We start from the raw sequence: 13028 nt of genomic DNA on the forward strand, positions 1-13028 counted from the left end.
TCAGATAAGTGGAATCATGCAGTATTTGTCCATCTGTGACTGGTTTATTTCACATACTCACTATAGCAAAGATATAGAAACAGCCTAAACTGATGGATGATAGATAAAGGAAATGCAGTGTAGATATAGAAATATTATTCAGCCTTTAAAAAGAAAAAAAATCTTACCATTTGTGACAACATGGATGAACCCTGAGTATATGCTAAATTAGCCATATCTTAATCCCTGGGTATAGGGAAAGACTAATATATATTTACTGAAAGTTTGGATAGACTTAGATAAAAGAAGTTCATGAGATCTGGATATATAACCAGCAAATTTCTACCACAGACCACCTCTGTGACTGAGTCTCCATAAACACATTATCATATACAAAATTTTAAAAATCTCCCACTTGTTACCACACAAAACATCTTACCTGACCTGAATCCAGCTATAATTACAAGGTAATGATGTCTAACATGGGAAATTCAGTAACTGTCTTTCTGTAAATCAGCACAACTGCCTACCTGGAAGGGGGGCAGAGAAGTCTGGCCCAAAAGTTTCTTTCATTTTTAAGATTTGTTTACCATGGGGCCAGGTTAAAACAAAGTTATTCAAAGCAACAAGAAGCACAAAGAGTCAGAGGGATAAACCAAAATAAGGATTTCATGGGAAAGTCCAACACTAGGAGAGACACGCATGCAAAAATACCAGTCAGAGCTACAAAGTACGCTTAGTCAAAATTGCAGAAGTGGGAAGTAATACATTCTAAGTAAAAGATTGAGAAGGACATGCCGAGCGTTCCTGAGTTTATCCTCACTGAGCAGTAGATGGTTTCCATCTCACCAGAGCAAAGCTGAAACCCTTACATGATCTTCAAAACCCTCCACTGCCACCGTCTCACAAGTCCACCTCCCACTGACTGCCCCTTTTCACATGCCACTCCAACCACTGATCTCCTTGCTCTTCTTTGGATACTCCAGGCCTGATCCCACCTCAAGCACTTTGCATTTGCTGTTCCCTCTGTTCATATAATACTGTTTACTCAGATGTCTACATGACTTGATCCTTGCTTTTTAAAAAAATCTCCAGTCAACAATCAGTTTATTAGAGAAGTCTAACTCTGGCCATTCTCTCGAAATTTACAACCTCGCCAGGCCCCGTCACCAACACATCTGTTGGTTCATTTTTCCTCTTTAGCTTTTACTACAATATACCATATATCTTTTGCCTACTTACATTGTTTACTGCCAGTCTTCACCCTTAGAATGTGAGGTCCATGAGGGATTTTTGTCTGTTTTATTCATTTTTCTATCCCTAAAACCTAAATTATGTATACAAACAGTTTAGCAGTACTCAATAAAAATGCATGAATGAATGAGTGAGTCAAGAGGGCAAAAGAGGTCAGAGGCAGAATGGGTAGTGCTTGGAATGGTAGTCTTGCAACTCTAGTGAAGACATTACAGAGAGTGTATCTACCAAAGGAGCCACTCCCCGAGAGGTATTCTCTGTTCATCAATTACGGTATGCCAGTTGTAGCTCAGTCAGGGAATAATTGTAAACTGTGACATAATTGTGAAAGGGTAATTGTGAGTGGTAATGACATGGAAGAAGAAGTGAGTAGTGAATCAAGAGAAGGGCACTGGGAGCGTTTGTCTCTTGTATCATTGTGCTCTTTGTAATACAGACCCAATACTCTACAGAATTCTTCACCCACCCATTTGCCATGACAGAGGAGAGATCATTAAAGGAAAATCAATCTTTTTACTGAATTTGCAGCCCAGAAATAATATAACTCTGTAATAAGGGAAAGGGGTAGAGCCCCGTGCTCTGTTCTACCAAACTGAATGTCCATTCATATTTTTGCTTTGTCCTAATCTGTATTTTGAAGGACATTCTAAGCACTATCTTCACTTTAACAGCAGAATTTCCAACATGATTCCTAATCTTTTGAACAGTGCCACTGTTTCCAGTCTATAATTCCAAACTATAAGTAGCTCATTTCCTGCTGTAAGATCTCCTGGGATTAAATTTCCCTCGCTCTCTCCTTTCTACCCATAATACATCTGGACATGGCTTTAGTTTATAACATTACAGATGAGACTTGGCTTAATTCTTGCCATGTCTTAAGGAGCTTCAACAATAATAATATCCACAACAAAGCCAAAACTTCAAAGCTGTTAACTATTCCAACCTCTTAAGTCCAAGCCTGATTCATCTCCAAAATGCTCTTCTAGCATATACTCTTTTGTAGGGCAAAGGTATCCCTTTCTGGTTCCAAGGAAGACCTTGAAGGAAAAATGAGGAAGCTTAGAATTATTGGCTAACAATTTTCAAAAATTTTCCCTAAAAGGAGAGGATTTTTAGGTGAAATGCAAGGGTTTTGATTGCCATGATTATGGACACTCAATTTGAGTGTCTTTGTTTTTGTTATATGATTGTCTTTTTATCTATACCTAGAAGGAAAGGTTTAGAAGAATTTAAAAATCAACTTTCATCTTTATTCATTAATTAATTTTGGAAGCACAGGCTCCAGTGGTACACAAGCTGCCTGTATCTTCCTCTAGGCCCCAAGGCATAGAAATATCCACATAAGGAAGATACCCTTGTTGTCCAGCTTGCCATTCTATGATGACTCCATGAATTCTTTCTACTGTTCATGTTTCAAGGTTCAAAGTGAAATTATTTTGTCAAAGGCATAGAATTTTCATGCACTTTCTCTATTTCCAGGAGTAGTTTTGCTTCAAAACGGAACTGAAACTTCTGCTCCAATGGAAAACAACATAATACTCTTCTGCTCTTCTAGACTTCAAAATTTAGAGAAACATTTCACAAATTTCTCTGATGATAAGAATTCCTGGGATATAGATTTCCAGATGTCCTTCTGGAGATTCTGATTTCATAGGTCAGATATGAGGTCTTGGAATCTACTCAGTGAATATGTACCAGGTGACTAGTTGGAAGGTACTTACTTCTGGACATATCAGAATGGCATTTATCATGGCAAAGTATTAATAATAATCATAGTAGTTAACAATTATTGGAGTGTATTATATATAAATAGCAGTATACAAATATATGCATTGTCTCATATAATCAGCCAAATAAAATTCCTAAATATATACTATTACTGTGATAGACACAATAGATTGGCTGGCTCAACATCTGTTCTAATTTGTGTTTTCTCTGAGAAAGCAAATGTGGTTGCCTTTTTGCAGCCCCCTTGGAATGAGCTTTCTGGATTTTGTTGAATTTGCCAATCTCCCACTTGACTAGAATGTGGAACTAAATTAAGTGGTAAAAAGGGTAAGGTATAAGCATCTGTTTTGATGATACATATAATCACATTGTTCTGTGGTCAACAGCTTCCTGACTGTGACTTACTATGACTCTTTGTCAGTTTTTCACATATTGGGAGAAGCAGTGAGATTCTGGGGCCTGATCTGCTCCTGAAAATTAAACCTAGAGCTGGTTTCTTTGTTCACCCAGGAGATTCTGTAAGACTTAAAACCTGTCTGCTTAAACAAAGCAGAGGTTTTCTTTCATTTTTAACAGAAACCTTAAATATTAACTTATTATTTCCTCTTTTGGAACATAAAAATGAGGCTTACAGGGCTCACATAAATTGCCTAAGATCATTTTTGCTTGTAAATACAAAAATCAGGAAGAACAAAAGTGTGCTGCAGAACTTAAACTCAACCTCTGCCCTATATGTCCTTTTAATTAAGCGTATAGAGGCCAGCCTATTCCTAAGGATTGGCGTTTTGAAGTGAGTAATAGTTAAAGAAAGCAGCTGTAAGAAGACAGTGAGCAGGAGAGTGGTAAAGTCAAAAGACTGTGCAATTTAATCTTTGCAATGGGAGATTTCCACTCCAAAATCAATCTTACAAGATTCTAAATCTTGCTTTATTAGTTTAATGGAATTTTCTATGACATGGTTGTACGCCTCATGTGGGACAGTATTATTATGATTTGCACATTTTTCTTGTTTTAACATATGATAACAATTCAATAGTTTTGGTAGAATCCTTTTTTTTTTTTTTATGGAAGAAGGCTACTGATACAAGTTAATGTAGTCTATTTCAACTTTCCTGAGATGGACAGAATTGATAGAATACTGAATGATTTAAGCATGATAATATGTGGAGTTGAAGATAAGAGCTCTAGTCCTAACTTGTTCATTTATAAGATACATAATCCAAGTTGTCAGTTAATTTCTCTGAGAGTCCATTTTCTTTATGTGTAAAATGGGATAATGACTCTGTCTACCTCAGGAGTGAGGTACAAATCACGCAAGGCAATGTATAGGCAAGTGCTTCGTTAACTATACATCCTTGCCCATGTGCTCACTCTTGTCAGTGTTAAAGGGAATAAGAAAGCATAACATTACTAATATAAGGGGCCCCTGGGTGGCTCAGTTAGTTAAAGTGCCTGACTCTTGATTTTAGTTCAGGTCATGATCTCAGGGTTATGAGACTGAGAACTACATAGGGCTCTGCCCTGGGCTTGGAGCCTGCTTAAGATTCTCTCTCTCCCTCTGCCCCTCTCCTCTCTCTTAAAAAAAAAAAAAGATTACTAATTTAAAATCAACTGGCCATCTGGCCTTGCTATATTCTTATATAAGAATATATGTTAAATCCTCTTCTTCCTTTCATTGCCATTTTAGTGTACTCAGAAATTGTACAATGGTGATTTTAAATGTACTTAGGATACTGAAAACATATTGGTTGCCAAATCTGGGGCAACAGATACAAAATGAATAACCATTCAATACATGAGGTACACAGACACAAAAAAAGCAAAGACAAATAACATTATACTGGAATTCAGAAAACTGTGAGTGAATGTGCAATAGATTCCCAACTGTGCAAAATATTATTGGCAGTTAGTTTCTTCAGTCCAAATATAATGAAAAAATCAGCAAGTCATTGTCTATGAGTCAGGTACTGTACTGTTAGCACTTAAGAAAAGTGGCTATTGTTACTTCCAATTTGTTGTACTTCAGAAATAAATTGGATTGAATCAATACATGATCTGACATGTTTTTTTGTCTGAATGTGTAAGTTGAAACAAATAGGGCAATCATGTAAAAAGGCATCTGAGAGAAGTATAATGATTTAGTGTTTCAAATAGTGCAGGATGTAATTATTAGAACTGATTAAGCCCTGGGGCTCCTGGGTGGCTCAGTTGTTAAGCGTCTGCCTTTGGCTCAGGGTGTGATCCCAGCGTTCTGGGATCAAGCCCCACATCAGGCTCCTCCCCTGGGAGCCTGCCTCTTTCTCTCCCACTTCCCCTGCTTGTGTTCCCTCTCTCGCTGGCTGTCTCTCTGTCAAATAAATAAATAAAATCTTAAAAAAAAAGAACTGATTAAGCCTTGCTTTATTATAATTAATTATCTTAAATGTGCTTTCAGTAATTTAAGGACATGTTTCAGGTATTCAATAGAGATAACTCATTTTTAATGAAAATCATTAAAAATAAATTGTTTAAAGAAACAAATAATTTTACAAAGGTGAATTAAGATGAATTAGAGGAAGGTGGTCAAAATGCACAAACTTCTAGTTACAAGATATATAAGTAGTGGGAATGTAGCATACAATATGATGACCACAGTTAGCAATGCGGCATGGTATATTTAAAAGCTGTTAAGAGATTAGATCCTAAACGTTCTCATTATAAGGAAAAAAAAAACTTTTCTTTTTTTTTTAAATCCACATGAGACAATAGATGTGAACTGAACTTATTGTGGTAGTCTTTTCACAATATATGTTAAGTAAAACTATTAGGCTATACACCTTAAACAGTGCTGTGTGTCAATTATATCTCAATAAAACTGGGGAGAAAGAATCAGGGATATGGAAAACAGGAAGAGAGAGATTAACAGATATTTAGCAACTTACTGCATGCCAAACTGTGAACTGAGTTCTTTACATACACTATCTCATTTAATTTTCACAATGATCCTTTGAAGTAGATCTTAATTAGCTTATTTACAACTGAGGAAACTGATACTCAGGGTGGTCATATGGTTAATCAGTGATAATGGTGGGCTTTTAATTCAGGTCTATCTGGTCCACATCCCTACTCTATTCACCACAGGGCCCTGTCTTTCTAAATGGGTAGCATTTGAGCAAAACTTGGAACTGGAGTACTGCAGGAATTGTGATCATACAATTTCTCCAATGTAATAGCCTTCAATATTATTAAATGAACAATATGTTTCGTAACAATAACAAAAACACGTTTTTGGAAAAAAATATAATCTTCAAGGCTGGAAAGAGCATTGGGATCATGTATGCTTGCAGTTTTCATGTTTAGAGGAAACATTCATGGATTCACTCAAAGAATGTGTCTGATGCTGGGTACTCTGATTAATGCTAGGATGCCCAAATTAGTAAAGGGTAGGTTTAAGCCATGGAACTAGTCATCAATACTGGAACTAAGAGGTCTGAATCTTGACCTTACATCTTCCATCCTGAGCGCTTACTTTGTCTGTATCAAGTTGACCCACCATATAGTGAACACCCATGTTTCTTAAAGATACACTATTTCATGTACATACAAACAAACACGCTAACCAGAAGGTACAGCATGTCATACTGCAATATCTTAATTTTGCATAAAATCTCTTACTACTTAATGTTTATGTTAATATAATCTTATCATTATTACCTTTCCTCTAGATATGTCATTTATTCATACATGCAAAAACACAGAAATATATTTTGGTAATATATCTGCTTGATAAGAGACTTGCTCATTCATTCAACACTCAACAAGTATTTATTGATGAGCAATATGAGCAGGTACTGTTCAAGATGTTTGAGGCATTTCAAGGAAAAAAACAGACAAAATTCTCTGCCCTTGTAAAAATTGAATTCTATGTAAGAAATACACAGTAAGTGATAAACAGAATATTGTACATTATGTAGATTGTTAGGAGGTAACAAGCTTAAAGAAAAAAAGGAAATAAATCAAAGTATGGAGGGTAATTAGTCTGGCTGGGAAGTGGGGTTGTAATTTTATTGGTGATAAGTGGGACCATCCAATGCAAAGTCTCTAAGGAGAAAACATTCCTGGCAGTGGGGATAGGCATGGAATTATGAAGGGTAAAAATAAGTCCTTAAATTTTTGCCCATAACTGTGGATTTAAACATATTCTTCTTATATTCTGCTCCATATTCATATCCTAAAATTATCACAGGTAAAATCCTAAGGGATGACAATATTCATATAAAACACAATACATGTTTTAAGCATTTTAAACAACAATGGGCCAGTTTGCTATATAGAACCATCTGCTTCCTCTTAACTCATTTAATCATTTTTGTTTATATGAAAAAGTCACAATATTTTGAATCAACATATTTTGAAATTCTACTTAAATTAAGATGCATCATTAGTTCAAGACCTTTTGGCTGTCTCACCATTTTCTGCCCACCCAAGTGGAAGAGAACCAAGCCTCAATACCCTCATCTCAAATTCTTTGTTCTTTGCACTACTTTGAAAGATGTTCTCTTATACTTTGTCTAGACTCATTGTGCATTTTCCTTCCTTCCTTCCTTCCTTCCTTCCTTCCTTCCTTCCTTCCTTCCTTCCTTCTTTCCTTCCTTCCTGAGAGTATATTTTGTCTCCAAATGTTTTTTTCAAATATGCTCAGAATCCAAAAAAAGAAAGCAGATGGTGCCTTCCTCATAATACCCTAACTTTACAAATCATGTCAAAGGTATCAGGAGGCGATATCCAGAATACTCTATATCTATATAAAGCATTCATTTTAGAGAGTTTTTATAATGTTCCACTTTGAGCTTCTAGTTCTCTAAATATCCTACATCAGAAAGGTGGTTCAGAGGTATTAATTTAGATGACACAGTTATCCACATATCTTTATAACCAGTCATAGACATCAGAATTATTATGTTTGTTCAGTAGTTACATTTTTGGAATAGAGGCAAAAAAATTCATGGCTCTTAAATCTTAAATCATACTGAATTCTAGTCTGTAAAAAAAACTGAAACCTTGTACATTTTTATTTTTTGTGTGGCTCATTTTATGTTTATGACAGCATTGAATAGATATATTTATGAAAGCACCACATTTATTTACATATTATACATAATATATTAAAATATATGCATATGTTATAAATAGTATATAATATATATGTGTATATATTCCATCGTATCTTTTAACTTGCATCAGTATAATTTCAGGTTTAAGAGATGAAAATCCAATTCAAAATAGCTCGCGCAATGGAGAAATTTATGTTCTCACATTATAAAATTAGAGTTATACAATTCTTCACTTTCAAGATTGTTGACATTTTGTTACTTAACCAAAGGTTCCTATTCCTTTCATTTATTTATGTAGTTATTTTTTCTAGCCCTCCTTAGGGTGTTACCTTACTCCTTTCATAGTAATGAAATGGAGCTACAGCTCCAGATATCGCATACTTCCATAGCAGTGCTGAGAGGCAGAAGAATCTCTTTCTCCCGCTCTGCCTCTCTCTGTCTCTTTCTCTTTATTTCTAAATTTGTTTCTCTCTCTCTGTCTCACAGAGGTACAAATAGATATGATGACGAGCACGGGTATTTAACAATTGAGTTTTGACGAATATATGTATTTGTGTATCTAAGTATAATTCATACTCCAAGAAGATAGAGAACATAGTCATCACCTCAAAAAGCTCCCCAAGCCCACTTCCAGTGATTTCCTGCTCCCAGGGACAAGTACTGCCATTTTTCTATTACCATAATTTAGTTCTGTTTGTTCTTAAACTCAAGGGTAATGAAATCATATAACGGATTTGTGTGTGTGTGTGGCTTTTTTCCTCAATGTAATGTTTTTAGATTAATCCATATTGCTGTATGTATCATTATATATTATATTCCTTTTAATTTCTGAGTAGTGTTATATTCTATGAATATACCATAATCTATTATTTATTTACCTGTGGATTTTCATTTGGGTTGTTTCCAACCCAAATTATATATAGCTATTATAAAAAAAGATAATATAAATAATCTTATACACTTATTTTTTAAAGATTTATTTATTTGAGAGAGAGAGAGAAAGAGCACATGGACGTGAGTGGGGAGGGGGGCAGAAGGAGAGAAACTTCAAGCAGACTCCCTATTGAGTGGGGAGCCTGATGCAGGGCTCTATTTCACAACCCATGAGATCATGACCTGAGCTGAAACCAAGAATCAGACTGAGCCACTAGGCGCCCTTACACTTATTTTTATAAACATGTATTTCTATTTCTCTTGTGTAAATACCTAGTAGTGGAATTACTAGACTATAGGTTATAAAGTAAATTTATAATAAATGGATGGCTAAAATAATTTCCAAAGAAGATTTTGCCGCTTTGTACTCCCACCAGCTGCTCATCGTCTTTGCCAACTTTTGTTGTGGCTATTATTTTTAATTGTTGCTGATATAATGGCTTTGAAATTACATCAATACACCTTTTAATTTGTTATATTATGAAGATTAATAAAGCTGATCACTTTCTTATGAACTTAGCCTTTAGGCATACCTTCTTTGTAAAGTGGCTGCCTTCTCTATAATATATTGAGTTGTCTTATTTACTTGTAAGAGTTTTTTGTATATTCCATAGAAATATATAAATGCAAATCCTTGGTCAGATACTTGTATTTAAATGATTTCTCCCAGTCTGTGCCTTGAATTTTCATATCTTTCACAGTGTGTTTTGATAAGCATAAGTTTTTAATTTGATGAAATGCAGTTTTTTCCTTTTTATTTATTTTTGTTTCCTTTTATTTCTCTTTTATTTTATTTATTTCTGTTTTCTGTACTTGCCATAAAGCAATGAACATATTCTCTTAAATTTTCTTATAGTACTCTTATATTTGAACTTTCAAATTTAGGTCTATGCTCCATCACAAATTAGCATTTTTATGTATGGGGTGAGGTACTCTTCAAAATTTATTTTTTCAATTTGTCCTATGCCATTTGTTGAAAACACTTTTCCTTTTCTATTCATTACTATGACATCTTTGTCCAAATTAATTGACTACATATGTGTGATTTTATTTCTATTTCTATTTCAATAATATTTGCCAATAAGTCAATTTATGAGAATACCCCATTGTTTAAGATATTTTGGTTATTGTAGATCTTTTGCATTTCCTTATTTAAAAACAAAACAAAACAACTTTCAAATTCAATAACGACCTCCTGGGATTTTTACTGAGATTGCATTAAGTTCATAGATCAATTCTAAGATGACCCCCAAGCACCCACACCCTTGTATAATAAGCACAGCTTGCTTGTGGGTTGGATCTGTGAATATAAAGGGATATCAATCCCATAATTATGTGGCAAATGTAAAAAAATTTTGAAGAAATTAAGATCCCTAGTCTTATGTTGACTTTCAGGTAATCAAAAGGGAGATTATCCTGAATGAATCCACTTAATCGGGCAGCACTTTTAAAGAGGGACTGGGCCCCTCCAGCTGGTCTGGAAGCAGCAAGACAATTTGAGTTTTTCAGTTAAAAGAAAATTAATTCTGCCCACAACCACATGAGTTTGAATAAGGACTCTTAATCCCAGATGATTTCACAGCCCCAGCCGCCAATTTTATTGCAGTTTGTGAGACCCTGAACAGAGCATCCAGGTAGTCCATGTCTAGACATTGACCCCTAGAACCAAGATAGTACACGTATGCAGTTTTAAGCTGCTAAATTTGTGGCAATTTGTTATGCAGCAATGGAAAACTAATATAAGTGTCTGTTTTAGTGGGACAATAGGAATTCTTAATGTTAATAACTAGGAAAGAAGTCAGGATCATAGGGACGCCAGTCAATATCAGGAGTGAGAGGTTTAGTTCAGAAATTAAATTGGCACGCCTATTGCTAAAGGTCAGTAACGAAGTGATGAAGTGCGAGTCAGAGGCTAGGTGAAAATCACAGAGCAAACTGGGAGCTAAGAACAAGGAAAACTAATGACATATTAGCAGGTAATTAGGTAAATTAAGTAAGCAATTAATTAGGTAAACAATTAGAAGAGGTCAGAATTCTCTGGGATTTCTGTCCTTCGCCTATAATATAAACATAAACAAGGAAAGGGCAATCCTAGGGATGATTACCTCATACTCTGCAATGGAAATAGTTAAATGAGTTTAAGACTATTATTCATAAATTAACACTTTAGCAGAGGGAGTCAGAGGTAGAAGAAACATCATCCAAGACAGATAGTTAGAGGAATATTCAAGAAAATTCCCTGAAAGGAGGAAAATGGCAAAAAGGTAGAAAAGAGTAGAAGAATTAGAGGACAAAGGACAACAGAATTCTAACCTGGTGATAATATGGTTCACCTGAGAAAGAGTCCCGCAGAAAGAAACCAGAATATGACAGAATAATACTTATTAGGGTTGGTTAAAGACATGAGTTTGAAGATAGAAGAGCCTGTTCATTCTACTTCCAAGATTACAGCCAAGATTGACTATAATAAATTCCCTAAGATACTATTTGAATTTTTAGAATAAAAAAAGAATCTAACAGGTATCTAGGCAGAAAATCCTATATTAGCTACCAAGAAAAATATTCAGGCTTTCCTCAATCATCTCCTCAGCAAAATTAAGTATTATTCGGTAGGGAGATGAAGAATGTTTCTATTTCTGCCTTTACATCCAGTTGTTAGATTTGGTCTATAGAGAAAGAGGTTTTCTGGTCCCCTCTCCCTATTTTGATGAATACTGAAAGGAACATTTTTTCCTCTAACTTTATCACTTTACTTGCTCTAGTACTCAAAGTGAATCTTTGTTGTCAGAAATTGACATTCATCCCTATTTGTCTGTTGAGTTACTGTGTATTAAAATTTAGTACTCATAAAAATCAGACTTCTAGCCCTCCTACGTGTGGAGACTGAATGAAAACCTGGACCTTCTGAATAAGCTGACTCTTTTTAATGCATAAAACTTCAAAGAACATTCATGCTATTTCCTGCCTCATCTAAGATTAAGAAGGTTCTCACTGGGGTCCTCACTGCCTGTTGTCACAACCCCTCACCATGGTCTCATCACAGAATGGACGGAAGCTCAGAGGCCTCCACCCTGTCCAACTATGCAGACTTGGCAGCATAAGCCAACACATGGCTAGTTAATCCTAAATAGCTCAGGAAGCTTCTTCTTGTCTATCTGAAATATTTTTCTAAATGTTTTTAAAATATATTATTTATATATTTTTGAAGAGATAAGTTCACTTGGTTCACAATTCGAAAAGTACACACAAATTAGCATTAAAATCCTAATTTACTCTCTAATTATTAATAGCTACACCTGTTTCTCCACATCCTTGAAAACATATTAGTTATTTTTTTTAATTTTTGGAAATTTAGAAAAAGGATTTGTTATATTAACATAGTTTAAATTGCATTTTTCCTATCAGAATTAAGGTTGAGCTTCTTTTTCAATTATTTGAGAGCCATTTAAACTCCCTTTTATCTGAATTGTCCTTTGTCAATTCTCTTTCGGGTATTTGTATTATTAATTTGTACAAACATTTTATATATTAAAGGTATTTTTTTATTGATGATAAATGCAATGTTTTCCCAATTTATCATTTGTCTTTTTACTTTGTATGTTATGGGTTTGGCAATATTTTACATATTTTTTATTTGCTCAAATTTTATCAGTTTTATCTTCTATGATTTCTGACTTTTGTGTCATACTTTGTGTCATGGTTTCTTCCTGTTTTTTTCCCAAATATTCTATGGCTTCTTCAAATATTGTTATGATGTTAGATTTTACAATGAAATTTGATCCATCAGAATTTATCTTGGTGTTTTGTATGAGACAACAATGCACATTTACTCTTTTCCCTGAAAAAAACTTCGTTTATCTAATAAAATTTCTTTTATGAACCATAATAATCTCACTGATTTGAAAAGGGAATTTCTATATATTAATTAAAAATTCCATTTATATCTGGACTCTCTATTCTGTTATTTTGATGTGCATGTTTATACCTACCCCGGAATCAAACTATAAATGTGGCTATTATATCAGATTACTCATTTATTCA

Source organism: Ailuropoda melanoleuca, chromosome 11 (genome assembly GCF_002007445.2).
Source record: "Ailuropoda melanoleuca isolate Jingjing chromosome 11, ASM200744v2, whole genome shotgun sequence".
NCBI lineage: Eukaryota > Metazoa > Chordata > Mammalia > Carnivora > Ursidae > Ailuropoda > Ailuropoda melanoleuca.